At 43.6% G+C, this 24,869-nt stretch overlaps 1 protein-coding gene and 1 long non-coding RNA gene across 3 annotated transcripts in view; one reads left to right on the top strand and one right to left on the bottom strand.

Moving 5' to 3' along the window:
• The window catches only part of SLC16A1 (solute carrier family 16 member 1), a 43,545-nt gene extending 40,780 nt beyond the window's left edge, over positions 1 to 2,765 (bottom strand). Inside the window, exon 1 of one of the 2 annotated variants that reach the window (XM_054443452.2) lies at positions 2,171 to 2,765. The gene's annotated coding sequence lies outside the window, so the exon portion shown is untranslated. Of the gene's footprint in view, positions 1 to 1,936 lie in introns of both variants that reach the window. The other variant, XM_054443503.2, reaches the window with a different exon arrangement.
• Positions 2,465 to 22,899, top strand: LOC129010012 (uncharacterized). The gene is made up of 2 exons (XR_010123773.1): positions 2,465 to 3,093; positions 14,497 to 22,899. It is a non-coding gene; the product is annotated as an uncharacterized LOC129010012 (long non-coding RNA).
• The last annotated feature ends 1,970 nt before the right edge of the window (positions 22,900 to 24,869 follow it).

The raw sequence follows: 24,869 nt of genomic DNA, 5'->3' as shown, positions 1-24,869 counted from the left end.
TAAGTTGGGTGTCTTCTCACACCTACACAATATAGTATTTGTTCCTACAGGAACCTGTACTTACCCTATTATAACAGTACCTACTTGTTTGTAAAGAATATTTGCTGTGGCAATTATATATTTACCTGTTTTCCAGCTAGACTATAACACTAGGAGGGCAAGTGGTAAAATTTGTTCACTGCTGAATCCTAAGTCTCTCATGGTGCCTGGTAGCCAATAACTAATTGCTGAACATATAAAATTCACAACAATCTGGACTGTTTTCCTCATACCCAAGTTCCATCTTCCTAGTCCTCAACTGCAACAAAAACAAGACAGCTATGTAGGCATTTACACAGAGATCTTAATCTTGCATAGGAGTGAGCATTATAAAGTGAATTGAAAACACGATGGGAATGCAGAACATAAGGAGTTGAGAAATCTATTTTCAGGCTGAGATAATTTGTATCCAAATTTACAATCTAAAGAAAGCTCAGGAGTGCCAATCTAACAAAAATGAGTCCAATGACACACATAGTTCCCACCAAACCATAACAAGTTTTCAGACCTAAGATTAGTATAGATCACTTAATCCCTCCAGCCTCAGTTTCCTTATGTGTAAAACAAGGGATCCTGATCAGCTGGTCATTAGGATCCTTTCCAGGGCTAATATATGCCCTAATATTTAAAGGCTAAAAGATGTAAACTAGTGAAACACTAATCATTTGCTTTCATCCTATAGTGATATGACTTTTTTCCTTTTTAATCTGTTTAAGGACATTACAGTCTATCCCGTTAAGCTTACAATTAAACCTTCAAATCTATTCAGCTGTAAAAATCTTACAAAATGCTCCTCAGATCATTAACTTGCATATTTAACAAGGGTAACTGCAATCTGATGAAACAACAGCATCTACCTAAGCCCAAAATGAATTACTGAAATATATTCAACTTCTGTGTAAATAATAAATCTTACTACGTGTTTTAAGTGCTAAATATCTTGAATTGTTGGTCATTTCTATGGCAATCTGAAGGCAAAGTCGTGCCCCAGGGTGTAAGACTTGAATTTATGGGTACTATTTAATACCTAACTGAAAAACTGAAGATACATAGTCTTTGCATCACCTCACTGGGCTGGTGGTTGAGATAAAAAAATTGTTGAAACCAGAGTAATTTTTGAAAAAAAAATTCAAAACAAATTATAGTAAGTTACAGTAAATAAAGTAGCGTGTAAACATTTTACTGTTATCAGTAGCAGCCCGGTTTCTAATCAGCCACTGGAAACCCAAGGAAAGACTAAAGTAGTAACAAGTTTGTCTCCTGGTTTAGATTAATTACAAACTAGTTTTGGCAACCGCTTGTTCCATCAAATATGTCATGACAAAGTAATAAAATGTTAAAACGCATGCTGGAAAAAAAAAAAAAAGACGCACTTGGAACAAAAAACTTGCATCGGACCAAGTGTAACGCTATCCTCCAGATTTCTCTCAACAGGGCCGCCTTAAGTCCATGAGTAGAAGGGCGCTGCGGCGGACGCTGGCAGCCACAGGTTGAATGACAAAGAGCCCCCGTCAGCACCACTCCCAGGAGTCTGCGGGCTGCCCCATCCCCTCCGCAAAGTCTACTCGAACCCTGCAGTCACGCCTTGGCTGTGGGGAATGCGGCTGTCCGCATCACTCTCGCAAGTCACCAGGTGGGGCAAGGATCCGCGGGCCAAGAAGGTTGGGGCGGACAATGTCACGAATCATAAATAACTTCTGCCCCGAGTCCCTTCCCTTGGGGCAGAAGCGGCCAGGAGAGTCTGGAGGTACCACATGCAGCAGCCTCATGTTGTCCCTTTTCCAGATCAAAGCATCTCTCGAGGAGCCTATTGAAGACTTAGAGGGGAAGGGACTTCCCCAACGTCACCCGGCTCCACGACCCAACTCCTCGGCCAGGCCAGGGACCGGCATCTTACCACGGGGCCCGCGGCTCGGCTGAGAGAGGCGCTGTCCCCAGCGCCTCAAGGTCTCCTTCACCAGCACTGCAGTCCGAGGCCACGCGGCTGCCTGTGACCACGATGCCCTCTGCTGGGCCGCCTCCCTCCGCCGGAGACAAAGTATCCCAACCCCGGAGGTCCCCTCCGACCCCCCATGGCAGCGAGGGCACCGTGGGGTCCGCGCCGCGTGCCACCGGCTGTTACCCAACTAACCGTTATATGCGCGGATCGCAGCGCCGAGCGTATGCGTGACGTGGTGGCGCAGGCTGGAGTTCCACGAGGCCCAGGGTCCGGCTCCCGTCCTTCGCTCGCTGCCTGGTTTGCTTGTTCCAGTACCCACACAGCTGGCCCGTCTCGTCGCAGCTCACCACTTTGTCTGGCCCGGCCGGCGAGGCTGCCTTATAACCCGCCGGGGCCCGAGCATGCGCACAGGGGGCGGAGTCGTCTCTCCCGGCCGCCGCCCCCTCCCCGCCACACAGACATCCGAACTGCAGCCCGCGCCTCCACACGCTTTCAGCCGCGCGCGCCCTCTAGCTCGCCCGCGCGCGCCGGCGCCCCCTCCCCGCCACGTGACCGGCGTCCCAGTCCGACCCGCGCGCTGCGCCGGTGCTGAGCCGTGCGGAGCTACCGCGCCCTGTCAGACTCTCCCCTGGGTCCCTGTCTGACGAGCTCTAGGCAACCTGCCCTCGTTCGGGACACAAACGTCGATCTCACCCCTCAGTTTCTGCCAGAGAAAAAGGAAAAGTCACCGAGAGGCCTGACCCTGACGGGTGGGGGGAGATGTGCGTGCGGAGTAGCGGGAAGCGACTGAGGAACGGGGACTGGGCAGCATTTGAATGGATGCGGGTGCCGCTGGCACCCGGGAAGACGCTGGGGGCCGGCGCTGTAGAGCCAGGCATGGGCTGGGATGTGTTTGGATTCCAATCTGGGCCTGACACCAGTTCAGTGACCTCGGGAAGTTCCCCAACCCTCCGGGCCTGTTTCCTCCCTCTGAAGTGGCGACAGTAATAGAACCGACCTCGTAGACTCATTCGGAGGTCCTGATAGGAGAACCCATGCAACTTGCCACCACAGAGCCAGGCCCGCGGCGGTTGGCGCCTGATGGGTATTAAAGACGAGTCGGGAAAGAAGAGCAGGTAAGAGGGTGGGGAGACTGGCCCAGTGGGTTGGGGTGTGCACGTCGGCCACGTGGAAAAGCGAGAATGCAGGGGCCAGACGCTTATGGACGATGCATATGTGGGGCCGGTTAGAATTGTGGCAGGCGGCGCTGGGGCTGATGCGCCTCGCCCGGATTATCCTCTGTAATCCTCACAGCCCTGTGAAGTGGGCACTGCCATGAACGTTTTGTAAATAAGGGACCCGAGGCTCAGAGAGGTGAAGTAACTTTCCAGACGGCCCAGCTCGTCAGCGGCCAGCATTTGAAATCACACTCCAGAGCCTGTTTTTAACATAATAGCCGCTGTGACCGCATAACCAACGTATGTGTGTTGAAGTGATCAAATAACCATGCAGTGTCTTTGATGTCCAGGACTTTTGAGAAATACCTAAGAAGTATGAGGCAAGGCCCCTGCCTTCAAAGAGCTTGCAAGTTTTTGGGGGAGACTTAGGCACAAATTAACCAACATCTGTTGAGCACTTGCTGCTTGCCAGGACCCTGCCCTTCCCCTCGTGTCTTCCTCCATTCCAGGACTCACCCCCTCACTTACCCTCCCCCTCAATTCTCACAGCAACCCTGGGAGGTAGGCCTTATGGTTTCTGTTTTGCAAATGAAGAACCTGAGATTGAAGAAGAGTAGAGATTGGAGGATCAGGTCCTGAGAGGTCCCATGTGCTTTCCAATAACAGTTCAGTATATTAGAAGACAGTATTGCATCCACGGCCAAGTACTACTAGTGAGTAATACAGTAATTGCTTTTGACATTTGATAAACACGGAGAAAGGGAAGGCATTTCGGGTTATTGGGGCAGCTAGGACTTATAAGAGCAGTGCTAGGGTGGCAGCAGCATTCGGGTAGATGGTAAGGAGAATTAAGTTAGAGAGACACGATCCTGAGTCTGGTTCAGAAGTAAATTTATAAGGGCCTGTTCTATGGAATGTAGTGAGAAGTGGTTAAATAAGATGAATCCCAGGAAACCTCAAAAGAAGGCTTATAGAGCCCCATAGGGTGGTAGATTCACACTATAGACCTGAGAGCCAGATCTGTTGAGTTCCAAATTTGATTCTTGCACTTACCTGCTGTGTGTCCTCAGGCAAGTCATTTTACCTTTCCAAGCCTCACTCCCAACTCTGTAAAACAAGGATAATACCTACCTCAGGGTTATTATGATAATAACACTAGTATTTATTTCAGGCCGGGGTGGTGGCTCAAGCCTGTAATCCCAGCACTTTGGGAGGCCGAGGTGGGCGGATCACTTGAGGCCAGGATTTTGAGACCAGCCTGACCAACATGGTGAAACCCTACCAATACTAAAAATACAAAAGTTAGCCGTGCGTAGTGCATAGTACCAGCTACTCAGGAAGTTGAGACAGGAGAATTGTTTGAACCCATGATGCAGGGATTGCAGTGAGCCAAGATCTCATCATCGCACTCCAGCCTGGGCAACAGAGTGAGATTCCACCTCAAAAAAAAAAGAAAAGAAAAGGTCCGGGTGCAGTGGCTCATGCCTGTAATCCCAGCACTTTGGGATGCTGAGGCGGGCGGATCACGAGGTCAGGAGTTCGAGACCAGCCTGGCTAATATGGTGAAACCCTGTCTCTACTAAAAATACAAAAAGTAGCCGGGTGTGGTAGCATGCGCCTGTAGTCCCAGCTACTCGGGAGGCTGAGGCAGAAGAATCACTTGAACCTGGGAGGTGGAGGTTGCAGTGAGCCGAGATGGTGCCACTACACTCCAGCCTGTCCAGCCTAGGCAACAGAGTGAGACTCCGTCTCAAAAAAAAAAAAAAAAAAAAAAAAAAATAGTATTTATTTTGCAGTGTCTAGCATATAGAAAACATTACATGAAACCTAACCCTAAAGATTAACCCTAGACGCCCTTCCCTTGAATAGACCCTAAGGAGGCTCTGAGAGGGGCCCTAACAGTATGTTCAACAGGATCATACTTTGTGTTGTATTGCAGTTTTGTACTCCTATCTTTGAAGATGGATAGTCATCAAAATTATAGACACCTCAGGCCCTACAAAACCTGGATCTGCTTTAATAGATTTTAGTGTTGTGAAGACTTTGGAATCAGAAGACCTGGTCCCAGCCGGGCACAGTGGTTCACACCTGTAATCTCAGTACTCTGGGAGGCTGAAGTGGGTGGATCACCTGAGGTCAGGAGTTCCAGATCATCCTGGCCAAAATGGCCAAACCCTGTCTCTACTAAAAAATGGAAAAAAAAAAAAAAAATAGGCCTAGGCCAGGCACGGTGGCTCACGCCTGTAATCCCAGAACTTTGGGAGGCTGAGGCAGGCGGATCACCTGAGGTCGGGAGTTTGAGACCAGCCTGAGCAACATGGAGAAACCCTGTCTCTACTGAAAATACAAAATTAGCCGGGCGTGGTGGCGCATGTCTGTAATCCTGGGAGGTGGAGGTTGTGGTGAGCTGAAATCATGCCATTGCACTCCAGCCTGGTCAACAAGAGCAAAACTCCATCTCAATAAATAAATAAATAAATAAATAGGCCAGGCGCAGTGGCTTATGCCTGTAACCCAGCACTTTGGGAGGCTGTGGCGGGCGGATCACGGGGTCAGGAGTTTGAGACCAACCTGACCAACATGGTGAAACCCCGTCTCTACTAAAAATACAAAAATTAGCCTGGCGTGGTAGTGCGCACGCACCTGTAATCCCAGTTACTTAGGAGGCTGAGGTTGGAGAATCGCTTGAACCCAGAAGGCAGAGGTTGCAGTAAGCCGAGATCGTGCCACTGCACTCCAGCCTGGGTGACAGAGCGCAAAAAGAAAAAAAAAAAGATCTGGTCCCATAACTGCTATCTGTGTTATTCTGGGCAATTAATTCACTCAACTTCCCTGGGCTTTAGTTTCCTCGCCAGATAAATTAAAAATAATACCTACTAGCCTGAACTGTTGTGTTAATCAAATGAGATAGTATCTTCAGAAGTCATTGGTAAAACTTGGAAAGTGTTCTGTATTTATGAATTAATGTCATGATTTGTCTAAAGCATATAAAAGGGAAAAATTAAAAGCAACTCCAAGGCTGTTACCTGGAAAAATAGAAACAGGGTGGGTGGGTGAGCTGGTGAAAATAATAAAATAATACAGGTAAAATCCTTGCTCTTCTGCCGGGTTTTTTTCCTGATTTGAGGCACACAACATTGAAGAAATGAACTAGGGAGCATAGGATGAGAAATCAGAGTGGAGAGGAAATTGGAGATCATCTAAGGCACTCCTGACTTTTTACAGAAATGGAAATTAAGGCCCAGGGACGCTAAAAGACTTGTCTGAGGCCTCCCATCTAATGATTGGCATGATCAGAAACTCCAGTTTCTTTAATATAAAGAACAAGTACGTTTAAGATAAAATATTTTGTCATGGGGGTCTTTCAGAATCATTACATCAGAACCAGAGAAGGCCTGGTACTCTCTACTGGCTTTTAGCTTTATCACAAAATTCTTAGGATTCACCTTTCTGTTTTAAAGGTTGATAGACTGGATGCTGCTATGATAATCTGCCTCAGAAAAATGCCGGACTGTTGTTTGCAAGCTGGTTAAGTGAGCAAATCTTGGGAAAATTTCAAGCTAAGAGTTGTAACTTCGGAAGTTAGTGATGCAATAAGAAATGCAAATGCAAACTTCAAAAATTATGATATAGGTACTCTTTAAGCTGAGTAAGTTGCTCTATTGCGTTATCTGAAAGAAGAAAGATGAAATTACAGTGTGTTCTCTGGAATTCACCTACTTAACTTACATTCTTTCAGTTACTTCACCATTTCTGTGATGTAGTAAATAGGAAGGTGCTATTTTGCCCATTTTAGGAACAATAAACAATACAGGAAAGGATTCTTTTTTTAATTGACACATCGTAATTGTACATATTGTAGGTTACAGTTTTGGTGTTTCCATACATACAAATGTTGTATACTGATCAAATCAGGGTACTTAGCATATCTCTCACTTCATGCTATTTTGTAATATACAATACCTTATTGTTAACAGCAACCCTACTGTGCAATGAAACACCAGAACTTATTCTTCCAATCTAATTGTCACTTTGTACCTGTTGACCAACCTCTCCCTATCCTCCTTTCCCCTCTCCCCTTTCTAGTCTCAGCACTGTTCTCTCTGCTTCTAGGATATAAACTCTTCCTTTAAAAAAAATTAGATTCCACAGATCATATAGTATTTATCTTTCTGTGTGTGGCTTATTTCACTTAACATAATGTCCTCCGGGTTTAACCGTATTTCACAAATGGCAAGATTTCATGCTTTTTTACAGCTGTATAATATTCTGTTATCCATATATACCACATTTTCTCTTTTTTTTCTTTTTCTTTTTCTTTTTTTTTTTTTTTTTTTTTGAGACTGAGTCTCGCTCTGTCCCTCAGGCTGGAGTGCAGTGGTGCAATATCAGCTCACTGCAACCTCCGCCTCCCAAGTTCAAGCGATTCTTCTGCCTCAGCCTCCCAAGTAGCTGGGATTACAGGCGCCTGCCACCACGCCTGGCTAATTTTTGTATTTTTAGTAGAGACGGGGTTTCACCATATTACTCAGGCTGGTCTCGAACTCCTGACCTCAAGTGACCCACCCACCTCGGTCTCCCAAAGTGCTGGGATTACAGGCATGAGCCACCGTGCCTGGCCTCACATATTCTTTATTCATTCATTCACTCTTAGATGTTTGGGTTGATTCCATATCTTGGTTATTGTAAATAGTGCTGCAGTAAACATAGGAGGGCAGATACCACTTCAATGTAACTGATTTCATTTCATTTGAATATATAGCCACTAGTGGGACTCCTGGCTCATACAATAGTTCTATTTTTAATTTTTTGAGGAAAAAATTTTCAACAAAGGTGCCAAGACCACACATTGGGGAAAAGATAGTCTCTTAAATAAACGGTGCTGGGAAAATTGGAAAGTCACATGCAGAAGAATAAGACTAGACCCTGTCTCCACCATATACACAAATCAATTCAAAATGGATTAAAGACTGTCTTCTATAGCTGCTGTGCTAATTTGTAATTCCACCAAAAATGTGTGAGTGTTGTCTTTTCTCCACATCCTTGCCAACACTTGTTTTTTTGTTTTGTTTTGTTTTGTTTTGTTTTTTAAGACAGAGACAGAGTCTCACTGTGTCACTCAGGCTGGAGTGCAGTGGTGCAGTCTCGGCTCATTGCAACCTCTGCTTCATGGGTTCAAGCAATTCTCCTGCCTCAGCATCCCGAGTAGCTGGGACTATAGGCATGTGCCACCATACCTGACTAATTTTTGTATTTTTAGTAGAGTCAGGGTTTCACTATGTTGGCCAGGCTGGCCTTGAATTCCTGACCTCAAGTGATCCACCTGCCTCAGCCTCCCAAAGTGCTGGGATTACAGGCATGAGCCACCACGCAGCCTGTCTGTTAATAGCCATTCTAACTAGAGTGAGATGATATCTCATTGTGATTTTGATTTGCATTTGCCTGATGATTAGTGATGTTGAGCATTTTTTCATGTACCTGTTGGCCATTTGTAAGTCTTCTTTTGAGAAATGCCTATTAAGGTCTTTTGCCCACTTTTAAATCAAGATAACTTGTTTTTCATTGTTAAATTAAGTTATTTATATATTCTTCAGATATTAACTCCTTGTGAGATGTATAGTTTGCTTATATTTTCTCCCATTCTGTAGATTGTCTCTTCATTTTGTTACTTGTTTCCTTTTTATGTACAAAAGCTTTTCAGTTTGATGTAATCCCATTGGTCTATTTTTTGCTTTTGTTGTCTGTGCTTTGAGATCTCTTTTTAAAAACCCTTGCCCAACCCGGTTGTGCAAAGCATTTCCCTTATGTTTTCTTTTAGTAATTTCATAGTTTCAAGCTTTATATTTAAGTCTTTAATCCATTTTGAGTTGATTTATGTATATGGTGGAGACAGGGTCTAGTCTTAGTCTTCTGCATGTGACTTTCTAATTTTCCCAGCACCATTTATTGAAGAAACTGTCTTTTTCCCAGTGCGTGTTCTTGGCACCTTTGTTGAAAAACAGTTGGCCATAGAGGCATGAATTTATTTCTGGGTTCTTTATTCTGTTTCATTGGTCTCTGTGTTTGTGTTTATGCCAATACCATGCTGTTTTGGTTACTATAGCCTTGTAGTACATTTTGCAATCAAGTACTGTGATGCCTCAGCTTTGTTATTTTTGCTCAGGATTGATTTGCCTATTTGAGTCTTTTGTGGTTCCATATGAATTTAATGATTGTCTTTTTTTTTGAGATGGAGTTTTGCTCTTGTTGCCCTGGCTGGAGCGCAATGGTGCAATCTCGGCTCACCGCAGCCTCCGCCTCCCGGGTTCAAGCGATTCTCCTGCCTCACCCTCCCTAGTAGCTGGGATTACAGGCATGCGCCACCACGCCTGGGTAATTTTGTATTTTTAGTAGAGACGGGGTTTCTCCATGTTGATCAGGCTGGTCTCAAACTCCCGATCTCAGGTGATCCGCCCTCCTCTGCCTCCCAAAGTGCTGGAATTACAGAGTGAATCACCGTGCCTGGCTGTCTTTTTTTATTTCTGTGAAATATATTATAGGTATTTGATAGAGATTATATTTAGTTTGTAGATCACTTTGGGTAGTATGGGTGTTTTAACAATACTAATTCTCCCATGAACATGAAACGTCTTTCCATTCATTCTTTCATCAAGGTTTTATAGTTTTTCAGTTTAGAGATCTTTAACCTCCTTGGTTAAGTTTATTCTTAAATATCTTATTTTTGTGTAGCTATTGTAAATGGAATTATCTTCCTGATTTCTTTTAGGAAAGGATCCTTTTTAAACACAATATTTTGTCATTAAGAACACTGCCCGCCCCCCATAATATATAATACTTTAATAGGGAATATGGAAAATGTGATTTGCTTTTGAACCATGTTTGAAAAAAGGTTTGCTAAGCAAATACCTGGAGTAAAGAAGATAATGCCAATCCTAAAGACATTCTTTATTTAAAGTTGAGAGCCCTCTCATTCAGAATATCATCATCTAATTTCAGGTTATATGTCAGGTGTAGTCCTCCTGCTTTCAAAGGCCTATGTCGATCTAGGATGAATTTTGCCATTATTTAAAGAACGACTAACTCGGTATGCGTGAGAGGCACTCTAAGCTCCTCCCTGACCTCCCCCATTTCTCTTCAGCTCTCCTTGCTCTGTTTTGACCTATCACTTATCTTACCAGCCTGCACCACTTTAGTATCCTAATCAGTTACTTCTCTGGCACTCTACTGACATGACATGACGCAGTCAAAATAGTTTGCTAGAAAACAAAATGTTTGCAATAAAAATGTCTTCAACATGACAAATAAGTCAAAAATTATTGTTTCCAACTGCTGGTTTTTTGTATGTTTAGTTATTCTGGTGGCCAGGGATTTGCCTTATTGCTTCTTTGGGCCTTTGAGAATTTTTTTGTGCACACACAGACATACACACACACATATATATATGTTTCTTAAGGAATCATATTGCTACGTATTGTTTTTTTCCACTGAGATGGAATCTCACTCTGTCTCCTAGGCTGGAGTGCAGTGGCGCGATCTCGGCTCACTGCAACCTCGGCCTCCCAGGTTCAAGCGATTCTCCTGCCTCAGCCTCCCAAGTAGCTAGCTTACAGGGGCACGCCACCATGCCCGACTGATTTTTGTATTTTTAGTAGAGATGGGGTTTCACCATATTGGCCAGGTTGTTCTTGAACTCCTGACCTTAGATCCACCCGCCTCGGCCTCCCAAATTGCTGGGATTATAGGCATGAGCCACCACGCCTGGCCGCTATTTACTACTTTTTAAATATTTGCAGGCTGGGCATGGCGGCTCACGCCTGTAATCCCAGCACTTTGGGAGGCTAAAGCAGGTGGATCACGAGGTCGGGAGTTCGAGACCAGCCTGGCCAACGTGGTGAAACCCCATCTCTACTAAAAATACAAAAATTAGCTGGGCATGGTAGCGCATGCCTGTAATCCCAGCTACTCAGGAGGCTGAGGCAGAGAATCATTTGAACCCGGGAGGCAGAGGTTGTAGTGAGCCGAGATGGCACCACTGCATTCCAGCCTGGGCGACAGCGAGCCTTTGTCTCAAAATATATATATATATATTTGCAATGGCTTGATAATATGAAACATTTACGTTGCTTCTTAATAATCATCTAAGAATTAATTTAGATTAAAAAGCACAAAAGTTTGAAACATACCTAAAATATTATGATAATCTGACAGTACTGCTTTAAAACTTTAAAGGTGGCAAAACAATCCATATGGAAAACAAGCAGCTGAGAATATTCCTTTTTGACCTGTTTATCTTCAAAATCAATTTGTTTTCCTTTTTTTTTTTTTGAGATGGAGTCTTGCTCTGTCGCCCAGGCTGGAGTGCAGTGGCACGATCTCGGCTCACTGCAAGCTCCGCCTCCCGGGTTCACACCATTCTCCTGCCTCAGCCTCCGGAGTAGCTGGGACTACAGGCACCCACCACCACATAGAGACGGAGTTTCACCGTGCTAGCTAGGATGGGCTCGATTTCCTGACCTCGTGATCCTCCCGCCTTGGCCTCCCAAAGTGCTGGGATTACAGGCGTGAGCCACCGCACCCAGCCAAATTAAATTTGTTTTCAACCAGATTACCTGAGGCTCAATCTATGTCATCCTAATTCCCACTCTGGTCTGATGAGGCTTGACTCTTGTTCCTTGTTTTTGCTAGCCCAGGGGGATAGTTTTGACCTGTGCTCTTTGTAACCTACATTTAGGATCTTTTCTAGGAAGCATTCTTTCTAGAGATGGTCCTATGTATTTGCCAGACCTGTTTTCTTCCTTGACCCCTAGCTAGTAAAAGTCCTAACCCTGAGTAGCTTCCCCACCTCCCTCTTTTCCTCCCTCCCTTCCTTTCTTCCTTCCATCTCTAGTAAAGTATTTTAGGCAAATGGGATGGGGAGTTCAGTAATAACAATAATAAATTGATGATAGCCAAGATTTCTGGGATACTTACCATATGCCAAGCATTGCTGTAAGCACTTTAGATGTAGTAACACTCATTAATTCCTCACAAAAATGCTATAAACTAGGAACTGTTACAATCCCCATTTTACAGACATATACAGATACAGAGAGATTGAGTAGCTTCCCCAAGGTCACGTAATCAGTATTATCTCAAGTCATCAGAAAGTAGTCATCATGCTGGATTAAGAAAATGTGGCACATATACACCATGGAATACTATGCAGCCATAAAAAATGATGAGTTCATGTCCTTTGTAGGGACATGGATGAAATTGAAAATCATCATTCTCAGTAAACTATCGCAAGAACAAAAAACCAAACACCGCATATTCTCACTCATAGGTGGGAATTGAACAGTGAGAACACATGAACACAGGAAGGGGAACATCACATTCTGGGGACTGTTGTGGGGTGGGGGGAGGTGGGAGGGATAGCTTTAGGAGATATACCTAATGCTAAATGACAAGTTAATGGGTGCAGCACACCAGCATGGCACATGTATACATATGTAACTAACCTGAACATTGTGCACATGTACCCTAAAACTTAAAGTATAATAATAATAATAAATAAAATAAAATAAATTGGCAAAAATCACAATTTACTTTTTAAAAGTTACAGTTCAAGATACAACTTAAAAAATAACAAGTAAATACCTGCTTATAAAGGAAAAAGTTACTAATTGAGAATATTCAGACTTCACCACTACACAATATATGCATATAAGAAAGCTGCACTTATACCCCTTTAATATATAAAAATATATTTTTTAAAAAAGGAAAATTTTAAATTATTTTTTTAAAACATTATGTTGTATGCCATAAATACAATTTTCACTTAGAAATAAACAATTTTAAAATGTATAAAATAAAAAAGAAATGAGCTAACAAAAAAAAAAAAAAAAAAGAAAGTAGTCATCATGGCCGGGCATGTTAGCTCACACCTGTAATCCCAGCACTTTGGGAGGCCAAGGCGGATGGATCACGAGATCAGGAGTTTGGGACCAGCCTGGCCAACATAGTGAAACCCTGTCTCTACTAAAAATACAAAAATTAGCCAGATGTGGTGGCAGGCACCTGTAGTCCCAGATACTTGGGAGGCTGAGGCAGGAGAATGGCTTGAACCTGGGAGGTGAAGGTTTACAGTGAGCTGAGACCGCACCATCGCGCTCCAGCCTTGTCAACAGAGCAAGACTCTGCCTGACAAAAAAAAAAGTAGTCATCATTTAGTTTTCACCAAAAATACACAAGTAAAAATTGTCATTTGTAGCTATTAATACCATAGGAGACTAATCCATAGAATTTAAGGCCATCTTGACTTAGAAAAACCCTGTTTTGGGTTCCTTTTATGTTAGTAGAGCAAAACAACCATTATGAAAGCATGTGCCATGAAAGGTGCCTTTGAAACCAGAGATTCACCACAGAGAACTACCCCCTGCTTATCTGAATTTGGGGTAGTTATCAGTCTCTAGTCAGCTAAGTTGGGGACAAAGATGATGGGAGATGGTTTTGTTAGCAGCTTATCTATTTATTTATTTATTTTTTGAGATGGAGTTTCACTCTTTCACCCAGGCTGGAGTGAAGTGGCGTAATCTCGGCTCACTGCAATCTCCGCCCCCTGGGTTCAAGCAGTTCTCCTGTGTCAGCCTCCAAATTAGCTGGGATTACAGGCGCGTGCCACCACACCAGGCTGATTTTTGTATGTTTAGTAGAGACGAGATTTCACCATGTTGGCCAGGCTAGTCTTGAACTTCTGACCTCAGGTGATCCACCCACCTCAGCCTCCCAAAGTGCTGGAATTACAGGTGTGAGTCACCATGCCCAGCCAACTAACAGCTTAATTTTAAGGTCACCTATTTCTAGGAAGTTCTGGGTGTCCTGGTGCCCATATTCCATGCTATAAGATCATTCAGTGTGAGAATCTGGACTTTATAGCCCTCACCCAAAGCAGCAGCAGATAGTTGGAATTATTGGACAGCTGCACATCAAGCCTGCTGTGATTCAGCCGAGGGGTGCATGCAGCGAAGGAGGCCTCTAACATCACAGTGACTGGCTTTGTGTATCCATCTGCCTGGGGATCCAGACCTGGGTGTTCTACCTGGACCTTCACTGGTGAGCAAGATGAGGCTTAAATAAAGCATACAATTCAATTTGTGGTGACCTCTGAGAACCCCAAATCTGCCATGAATCCCTGCACCACACAATACCTGTGACACTTGTGCCAAGGTGAGGTCCAGTAGCTACCAAACCTATTTCTGAGCTGCATATTAGAGTGAAGCCTTCCTCCCTACCCTCCGTCTTACCTTTTGCACAAATCATGGGTTCAGATGTTATACCTATTACTGCGCTCTGATAAGATTTTTTTTTTTTTTTTTTTTGCAGTCATGGAATAAGGCCATACCCTGTGGGTAGGGTATAAAGGTTTCTCTCTATATAGTAGGTGTTCTCATTATCAGTCATTCAAAGAAAAAGAGAATCCTCACCAGAAAAACTTGGAACATGGAACAGATGGAAGGTGGCACTTCTGGATATGCCTTTTTACATCTGAACTTGGAAGAGTTAAGAATTGTTGAAGGCCCTTCTCACAGATCAGGGGAAATAGCTTCTGTCACAGAGCTGCCTACTCCAGGAGAACCAAAAATGAAAGTAAACACTCATATTTTGTAAGTCTGTTCCTGAACTTCCGTCAATCAAGTTTAATCTAAATCAAGGATTCAAACTGAGAAGCATTTAAAGACCAAGAAAAAGTTAATTAGCCCAGTATAAGTCAACAAGAAATGGTAAGCAGTATGGGGGAAAAGGAGTGCTACACCCTTCTAGGCATCCAAATTCAAGCATTTACAATGTACTGCATGAAGCAGTACCCTATACAGCACTAATAACAGCCCAAACTTGCTTGACATTTCTACATAATACATTATTCATTAATTCAGAAGAAAAATAGAATTCTTAAAACTCCTAACTTTATTTTTAATTAATATAAAGGATGAACCAACAACAACAAAAAATTGTGTGGGCGTTAGAAAATAAGGACTAGGCGCCTGGGCACGGTGGCTCACGCCTGTAATCCCAGCACTTTGGGAGGCTGCAGTGGGCAGATCACAAGGTCAGGAGATTGAGACCATCCTGGCTAACACGGTGAAACCCCGTCTCTACTAAAAAATAGAAAAAATTAGCTGGGCGTGGTGGTGGGCACCTGTAGTCCGAGCTACTCTGGAGGCTGAGGCAGGAGAATGGCGTTAACCCGGGAGGCGGAGCTTGCAGAGAGCCGAGATTGCCCCACGGCACTCCAGCCTGGGCGACAGAGCAAGACTCTGTCTCAAAAAACAAAAAAAGGAAAAGAAGGACTAGGCAGGCAGATGTGGGGTGGGGCAAAATAAACATGGCAGCCAGCAGACCAGTCTGTTTCAGCATAGTCTCTGCTGCAGTATTTAAGAAATAGGTAGAGCCAGCCGGGCACGGTGGTTCACGCCTGTAATCCCAGCACTTTGGGAGGCCGAGGCGGGCGGATCACCTGAGGTCTGGAGTTCAAGACTAGCCTGACCAACATGGAGAAACCGCGTCTCTACTAAAAATACAAAATTAGCCAGGCATGGTGGCACAGGCCTGTAATCCCAGCTACTTGGGAGGCTGAGGCAGGAGAATCACTTGAACCCAGAAGGCAGAGGTTGTGGTGAGCCCAGATCGTGCCATTGCACTCCATCCTGGGCAACAAGAGTGAAATTCTCCATCTCAAAAACAAAGAAATAGGTAGAGCCGGGTGTGGTGGCTCACGCCTGTAATCCCAGGAGGCTGAGTTCGGTGGATCACTTGAGATCAAGAGTTTGAGACTAGCCTGGCCAACATGTGAAACCCCATCTCTGCTAAAAAAAAAAAAACAAAAATTAGTCGGGCATGGTGGCAGGCACCTGTAATCGCAGCTACTTGGGAGGCTGAGGCAGGAGAATCGCTTGAACCCCAGAGGCAGAGGTTGCAGTGAGTTGAGATCGCATGACTGCAGTCCAACGACAGGGTAAGACTCCGTCTCAAAAAAAAAAGGTAGAAAGCAGAATGCTTCCTCCCGGTGCCAAGGGTGATTTATGAAAGATCCCCAAGGAAAAGTTGAATATCAGAATGAGAGTCATTTTGGCAGTCCCATCCCTGTTTGGAGACACTCCTTTCGTTGTTACTTTTGGCAGATGAGGATTTGAGTTTAAGAGACCTGGTGGATTTCCGTACAACCTCATAATTTCCCCCTATCCAAGACCCATGGTTCCATTTTTGTCACTGGCCACAGTGGCTGAAATGGCTCACTTCATCCTTTGCACTAAACAGCCTTCAGCCCCACACTGCACCACTAAATGGACAAGTTCTTTTTTCTCTAGTGTCTTAAATTCATGGCCTCAGTCTGAGGGCTTTAGTTTTATACTGCTTTGGGAGAGTCCTCTTTAAAGTCTTAGAGATATACATATACCTCTTACTGTTTACCACCTCTAATTTAATAGCAAGAAAGAAACTGGAAATCTTGTAGGAATACTCTCTGTTCCTTTTTTTTTTTTGAGACAAAGTCTCACTCTTGTCACCAGGCTGGAGTGTAATGGTGTGATCTTGGGATCTTGGTTCACCGCAACCTCTGCCTCTCAGGTTCAAGTGAGTCTCCTGCCTCAGCCTCCCCAGTAGCTGGGATTATAGGCACCTGCCAACACGCCTGGCTAATTTTTATATTTTTAGTAGAGACGAAGTTTCACCATGTTGGCCAGGCTGGTCTCGAACACCTGACCTCAGGTTATCTGCCCGCCTCGGCCTCCCAAAGTGCTGGGATTACAAGTGTGAGCCACTGTGCCTGGCCGAGGAACACTCTTTGTTCTATGCTACCTACCAGGACAGCTAGTCTACTCAGTTACCCCAAAACCAAAAGCATAGTAACTCAACAAGCTCAGAATACACCATTCTGCTTGCAGCCATTGTTTTCACCACTACCCCATTTCCCCCTGCACACATAGCTCATTACCTTGTCACATGTACATTTAATGTAGTCACAGCAGGAGCTAGAATCTGGAGATGTTACATGCCACACAAGAGGTCAGTGAGAAACACAAAACCATATTGCAAATGGGTAACATATCAGTGTGACCATCCAAGCAGAGGATTAGCTATGGCCTTCATCTCATGTTCCCATTAGGCTCAGATGGGCTAGATAATGGGATTTTGCTCCTATTTCCAATTCAAAGATAGTCAACCTGGGAGCTTTCTAACTCTATCATATGTATTTCATTTGTTTCACTAGTTACTCATTTGATCAACCCAGGGAAGACCATATCATGAATGAAACACACACAGCCCAAGTATGCTTTAACCATAACGTGGAGTGCATAATTCAGGCTACCAAGACCATTTAACAGAATCCAGTGGAATGAGGGAAGTCTGGACTACAGGAGTTAGTGGGGGAATTCTCAGTCACTGGAACCATGCTTCTGAACAAAGGCCTTCACCAAGAACCTAGGGTAATCTTATTCCATCTGCCAGAACTTATAGGGATATCACTAAATTATGCTTAGTCAAAATTGGGTAATTTGTAGTTTATAAGTACTATAAAACTGATATTTAAATCTAGGTCTACTTAATTCCTAGCTTCTGTTCTTAAGTGCTGGATTATTTTGATTCATTTATTTTGTTCAAAATCTTGACATTATAGGAAAAGATGGGGATGAGGAGGATGATGAGGCAGGAAAATGCAGAACTGTTTCATAGTCCCAACGCTGAACCTTTGTACAGGCTGTTTCTTCTTCATATAAAGCACTTCTTGGCCAGGCGTGGTGGCTCACGCCTATAATCCCAGCTCTTTGGGAGGCTGAGGTGGGCGGGTCACTTGAGGTCAGGAGTTCGAGACAAGCATGGCCAACATGGTGAAACCCAATCTCTACTAAAAATACAAAAAAATTAGCCAGGTGTGGTAGTGCGCCTGCAGTCCCAGCTACTTGGGGGGCTGAGGCAGGAGAATCGTTTGAACCAGGGAGGCAGAGGTTGCAGTGAGCCGAGATCGTGCCACTGCACTCTAGCCTGGGTGACAGAGCGAGACTCCATCTCAAAAACAATAAATAAATTTTAAAAAAAAAAAGCACTTCTTCCTTCCACTTGGTAAACTGTGTACAGAGTAACATGGAGATGGAGGAGAGGCAGGTAGATTAAGGGGGAGCAGTTTTAGTAATTCTACTATATGATTCAGACCTCTTTTTAATTCAGCTTTCCTGCTAATGAATGTAAATTAGTAAGGTTTCTGCTGGGCACGGTGGCTCATGCCTGTAATCCCAGCACTTTGGGAGGCCGAGGCGGATGGATCACGAGGTCAAGAGATCAAGACCATGCTGGCTAACATGGTGAAACCCCGTCTCTACTAAAAATACAAAAAAAATTCGCCAGGCGTGGTGGCAGGCGCCTGTAGTCCCAGCTACTCAGGAGGCTGAGGCAGGAGAATGGCGTGAACCTGGGAGGCGGAGCTTGCAGTGAGCGGAGATCGCGCCACTGCACTCCAGCCTGAGTGACATAGTGAGACCCTGTCTCAAAAAAAAAAAATTAATAAGGTTTCATAATTATTATATTTACCAACCAGGTTCTTTCTACATAATTATTGTTTACCTTCTAATAAATTACTTAGAAAGGCCACCTACAAATCCAAATTATATACAAAATGTTTCATTTCCTATTTGCTTCCCAGGGATGCATAATTATTTTGGAAAAATCATTGGCAGCTGGGTACGGTGGCTCATGCCTGTAATCCCAGCACTCTGGGAGGCCAAGGCAGGCGGATCCACCTGAGATCAGGAGTTCAAAACCAGCCTGGCCAACATAGTAAAACCCCATCCTTACTAAAAATACAAAAATTAGCTGGGCGTTGTGGTGCACGCCTATAGTCCCAGCTACTCAGGAGGCTGAGGCAGGAGAATCGCTTGAACCTAGGAGGCAGAGCTCGCAGTGAGCTGAGATGGTGCCACTGCACTCCAGCCTGGGTGACAGAGCGAGACTGTCTCTTAGGGAAAAAAAAAAAAATAATTGGCTTGTAAGTTAAAATCTTTATCTTGCTCTACCTTGTCTGGAATACCTACATCTCATGTCTTTTTAACATTACATATTCACAAGCTTTACCAATTCATGGAAAGGATTCCTCTAGGATTTTGGTGGATCTCTTGAAGCACTAAGAACCTCAAGCAAAAATGTATGCAATCTTTGTACTTTAAAATTAAAGTATTTCAACCAGGAGCAGTGGCTCATGCCTGTAGTCTCAGCGCTTTGGGAGGCCAAGGCAGGATGATTGCTTAAGCCTTGGAGTTTGAGACTAGTCTGGCCAACATAGCCAGACCCCGTTTCTTTAAAAAAAAAAAAAAAAAAAGCAATTAGCTGCATGTAGTGTCACACACTTGTAGTATCAGCTTTGGGAGGCCCAGATGGGAAGATTGCTTGATCTCAGGAGGTTGAGGCTGCAATGAGCTATGATCATGCCACTGCACTCCAGCCTGGGTGATAGAACAAGACCCTGTCTCAAAAAAAAATTTTTTTAATAGATAAACATTCAGGCATTCCAAACTCCTAATGTGTTGTCTACTATTAAGAATGCATGCTGGCTGAGGCAGGAGTTCAAGACCAGCCTGGCCAACATGATGAAACCCCATCTCTACTAAAATACAAAAATTAGCTGGGCCAGGTGGTGGGTGCCTATAATCCCAGCTACTCAGGAGGCTGAGGCAGGAGAATGTCTTGAACCTGCGAGGTGGAGATTGCAGTGAGCCGAGATCTCACCACTGCCTTCCAGCCTGGGCAACAGAGTAAGACTCCGTCTCCAAAAAAAAAAAAAAAAAAAGAATCTGTGGAATTTAACATTCCTTTAAACTTAAAAAATAAGAAAGAATAAATTAAAAAAAAATTAGAAGAATGCATGCTGGGGTCTGCTCAGTGATTCACAAAGCAGGAAATCTTTTGAGCCAAGGAGTTTGAGACCAACCTGGGCAAAGTGGCAAGACCCTGTCTCTACAAAAAAATTAAAAATTAGCAGGGCATGGTGGCACACTTCTATAGTCCTAGCTACTTGGGAGGCTGAGGCAGGAGAGTCATTTGGGCTCATGTGTTTGAGGTTACACTGAGCTTTGATCACACCACTGCACTCCAGACTGGGCAACAGAGCAAGACCTTATCTCAAGAAAACAAACAAAAAAAGAATTCAGGGCTGGGGGTGGTGGCTCACACCTGTAATCCCAGCACCTTGGGAGGCCAAGGCAGGCAAATGACTTGAGGTTAGGAGTTTAAGACCAGCCTGGCCAACATAGTGAAACCCTGTCTGTACTAAAAATACAAAAATTAGCTGGGTGTGGTGGCAGGCGCCTTTAATCCCAGCTACTTCGGTGGCTGAGGAAGGAGAATCGCTTGAGCCCAGGAGGTGGAGGTTGCATTGAGCCAAGATCGTGACACTACTCCAGCCTGGACGACAGAGCGAGACTCTGTCTGAAAAAAAAAGTTCAGGTGGGAGGATCCCTTGAGGACAGGAGTTCAAGACCAGCCTGGGCAATGTAGCAAGACCTTGTCTCTTAAAAAAAAAAAAAAGAATGCAAAAGCTATAGAACATTTTCCTAGGAGAGAATGCTAGGAGGAAGGAGGGAAACAGTATATTTTAAGGTAAATAAGAAAGGCCTAATGCCCCGTGGATAGATTTTTCTATCTACATATTGGAGATAAGTTTAAATTTTGTGTTAATGTTTGGGTATTACTTCCTGCCAACGTGAATAGTTAACCTTTCTAAGACAATCTCTACTAAGAATTTGGACTTTTTCAAGATTTTTGCCTACTTCTTTCAAAGAGATTGCAAAACAATTTTAACTCACTAAAGAACGTTTTTCACCTCTTGATTGTCCAGTACAAGTGTAGTACAGTTCTTTTTTATCTATCCTCCCTTTGTTTTTATAGACTGGAAGGTATCCAGAAATAAGGCATTCAGAAATGGAGACACACATAGATGAAGGCAAAGGCCATTCCTATGAAGGGAGGTCTGTAGGCAGCTGGTTATTTGTTTTTCTCATCCTCTCTTGGCATTCTACCTTCATCTGGAAAAAAAATTAAAAAGGAGGATACTTTATAGGCCCTGTCTCAAGTATCTGACTTCCCTGGGAAGCTCGATTCTCACATTCAAAATATGTGGGGAGTTTGGTTCAGTTAAATTTTATCACACCAGAATTGTTGAAAAGCAATAAATTATTACTGTATAATTGGTGCCTGTTTGTTATCTTAGGTATTGTTATTTCTGTTTTTAACTTGTTTGGAAAACCATAGACCATAAACTTTTCTCAACGTTTGATGCAGAGCTCCAACCGAACTAGCAAAGAACATTTCCTCAAAGAAATGGAGTATTTTTTTCTGAAACAATTTAACTTTCTGTCTTTCATTCTTCAAAATGTATCACTATAAATTTCCTACAAAAAGAGCTATTTCTTCTCTCAGTATCATACAGATTGATTTGTATAGATGTATATGTATGGCTGTTAAATTATTTGTTGGTATAAAATGGTGAGTGTCAGTATAATAATGATGATAATAAATAGTAGCTAACATTTAAAGCACATACTCTGTTCCAGGCACTGTTGTAAGCATTTTACATCGAGTTGCTCAATCTAAAACCACTTTTATCTGGTTGTCTTTATTTATCTAGCAAAACTCTTAAGAATCTATGCTGCAATAAATTCCACAACTCAGCCTTCACCTTCCCAACAAAAATAACTAGAATTCCAGTGTTTTCTCTTTATCAGTTTGTCTCCAGGAAGTTGTCAACATTTTAGAACCATGCTAGTCCCCAAGACTTGATGTGAATATACAATAGGTAGCTGCATTGCCTGTCTTAGGACATAGACCAGTAAACAAAACCAGAGGTAACTTTGCACTTAGTATAAGCCCTTGATGTTAGCTTCACTGAAGTAGGAGAGGCAATAAAAATGTTGACTTGAAGTCTGCTCTACCTTTCACCATCTTTCAGAAAAATATTGATCAGGACTAGCCTCCTCAGCAAATGTAGGCCTATATAAAAATATATTTCTTCATCCTTTATGATGTAATAAAGACTAATGGCTTAAACTTAGAAATCTAACAAAGTGACAATAGTTTTTTTCTCCCAATTCAGACCTATTTCTGTTCTTAAAAAGACATTTAAGCCAGGTGCAGTGGGTCACGCCTGTAATCCCAGCACTTTAGGAGGCCGAGGTGGGCGAATCACAAGGTCAGGAGTTCGAGACCAGTCTGGGCAACATGGTGAAACCCCGTCTACAGTGAGACTCCATCTCAAAGAAAAAAAAAGACATTAAGTCTCATACAGTTATGAAATTTCACAGTTCCAGAAAGCTTTAGTAATCAAAATATAGATTTAAGACACTTATTCGTCATTTCACTTAATTCATCCATCTATTCATTTATTCATTCATTCCATCTTTATTGAATACCTACTATGTGCAGTGCAGTTACTCCAATCTTATCCAACATTGGACTACTAATTAGTAAGATTTTTGTAATTCTATTTTTAAATTATTCCTTTACATGGGACAAAATTCAAAAGGTATAATATACAATGAAAAGGAAATCTTGCACCCCAGTTCCCCGCCATTCATCTCACCTCCTCAAACAAAAAACAAGAAAAAGAACAATTAGGCCGGGCATGGTGGCTCACACCTGTAATCCCAGTACTTTGGGAGGTCAAGTGGGCAGATCACAAGGTCAGGAGTTTGAGGCCAGCCTGACCAACATGGTAAAACCCCATCTCTACTAAAAATACAAAAATGAGCTGGGCATGGTGGCGTGTGCCTGTAATCCCAGCTACTCAGGAGGCTGAGGCAGAAGAATCGCTTGAACCCGGGAGGCAGATGTTGCAGTGAGCTGAGATTGGATCACTGCACTCCAGCCTGGGCAACAGAGTAAGACTCTGTCTCAAAAAAAAAAAAAAAAATTAAAAGAGAGTTATAATAAATACAGGCTTAGAAAAGAATAAAGTCTCAAAACAAGGTAAAGGGGCAATAAATTATGTGAAGATGTGCATTGTTATTTAACACATGGCTAACATGTTACAAGTTGTTCTTTTGAATGGTCAACTATCAACAATAACCTGCTTAGCCAGTAAGTCAGAGCCCAGCAAGGGGGTTATGTAGGTTTCCAGTTTTTCTGGATTGGTTTTTCTTCTAAGGGCTAAAAAGTTCTAATGAAGGTAGCCACTTCCAAAGTATTTACCTTTTACTTACCTAGCTAGTAAGCCAATGTTATCTGATGAGTCCAATTCTAGGGATATGCAAGTGAATGTAAATGCTTTTTTCTGCCACCACAGTTTTGATATTCAAATCCTAGTAGTTTTACATTTAAAAATATAATATTGGCCAGGCACAGTTGCTCATGCCTGTAAACCCAGCACTTTATGAGACCGAGGCAGGCAAATCACTTGAGGTCAGGAGTTCAAGACCAGCCTGGCCAACATGGTGAAACACTGTCTCTACTAAAAATACACACAAAAAAATTAGCCACACGTGGTGGCAGGCGCCTGTAATCTCAGCTATTTGGGAGGCTGAGGCAGAAGAATTGCTTGAACCCAGGAGGTAGAGGTTGCCTTGAGCCGAGATTGTGCCACTGCACTCCAGCCTGGGCAACAGAGTGAGACTCCGTCTCAAAAAAAAAGGAATACTGTCAATGTGCTAATGTTCTTCCAATTCTACTGATGTTTAAGGTTTGTTAATGTTTCAATGAATAAATTAACCAAGTATTAATCTTTTATTAAAAATATTTTATTGGCTGGGCATGTTGGCTCATGCCTGTAATTCCAGCACTTTGAGAGGCCAAGGCGGGCAGATCACCTGAGGTCAGCAGTTCAAGACCAGCCTGACCAACATGGAGAAACCCCGTCTCTACTAAAAATACAAAATTAGCCGGGCGTGGTGGCACACGCCTGTAATCCCAGCTACTCAGGAGGCTGAGGCAGGGGAATCGCTTGAACCCAGGAGGCAGAGGTTGTGGTGAGCCAAGATCACGCCATTGCACTCCAGCCTGGACAACAAGAGCAAGACTTTGTCTCAAAAAAAAAAAAAAAAAAAGCGGGGCCTGATGGCTCACGCCTGTAATCCAAGCACTTTGGGAGGCCTAGGTGGGCGGATCACGAGGTCCAGAGATAGAGACGATCCTGGCCAACATGGCAAAACCTTGTCTCTACTAAAAATACAAAAATTGGACCAGGCGTGGTGCTCATGCCTGTAATCCCAGCACTTTGGGAGACCAAGGCAGGCAGATCACGAGGTCAGGAGTTCAAGACCAGCCTGACCAACATAGTGAAAACCTGTCTCTACTAAAAATACAAAAATTAGCCGGGCGCGGTGGTGCGCGCCTGTAATCCCAGCTACTCAGGAGGCTGAGGCAAGAGAATCACTTGAACCTGGGTGGTAGAGGTAGCAGTGAGCGGAGATCGCACCACTGCGCTCCAGCCTGGGCGACAGAGTAAGACTCCGTCTCAAAAAACAAACAAAAAACAAAAATTAGCTGGGCGTGGTGGCACGCACCTGTAATCCCAGCTACTCGGGAGGCTGAGGCAGGAGAATAGCTGGAACTGGGGAAGCGGAGGTTGCAATGAGCTTAGATCATGCCACTGCACTCCGGCCTGAGCAACAGAGCAAGATTCCATCTAAAAAATTAAAAAAAAAAAAATTGTGAAATTATTGATGGAAAAGGCGTGCTGTAGTTTCGTTGTTTATCCTCCCAAACCTCATGTTGAAATT

This window comes from Pongo pygmaeus, chromosome 1 (assembly GCF_028885625.2).
Source record: "Pongo pygmaeus isolate AG05252 chromosome 1, NHGRI_mPonPyg2-v2.0_pri, whole genome shotgun sequence".
In the NCBI taxonomy this organism is placed as follows: Eukaryota; Metazoa; Chordata; class Mammalia; order Primates; family Hominidae; genus Pongo; species Pongo pygmaeus.
Note: the sequence above shows the minus strand (reverse complement) of the source record. Positions and strands in the feature narration are given on the sequence as shown.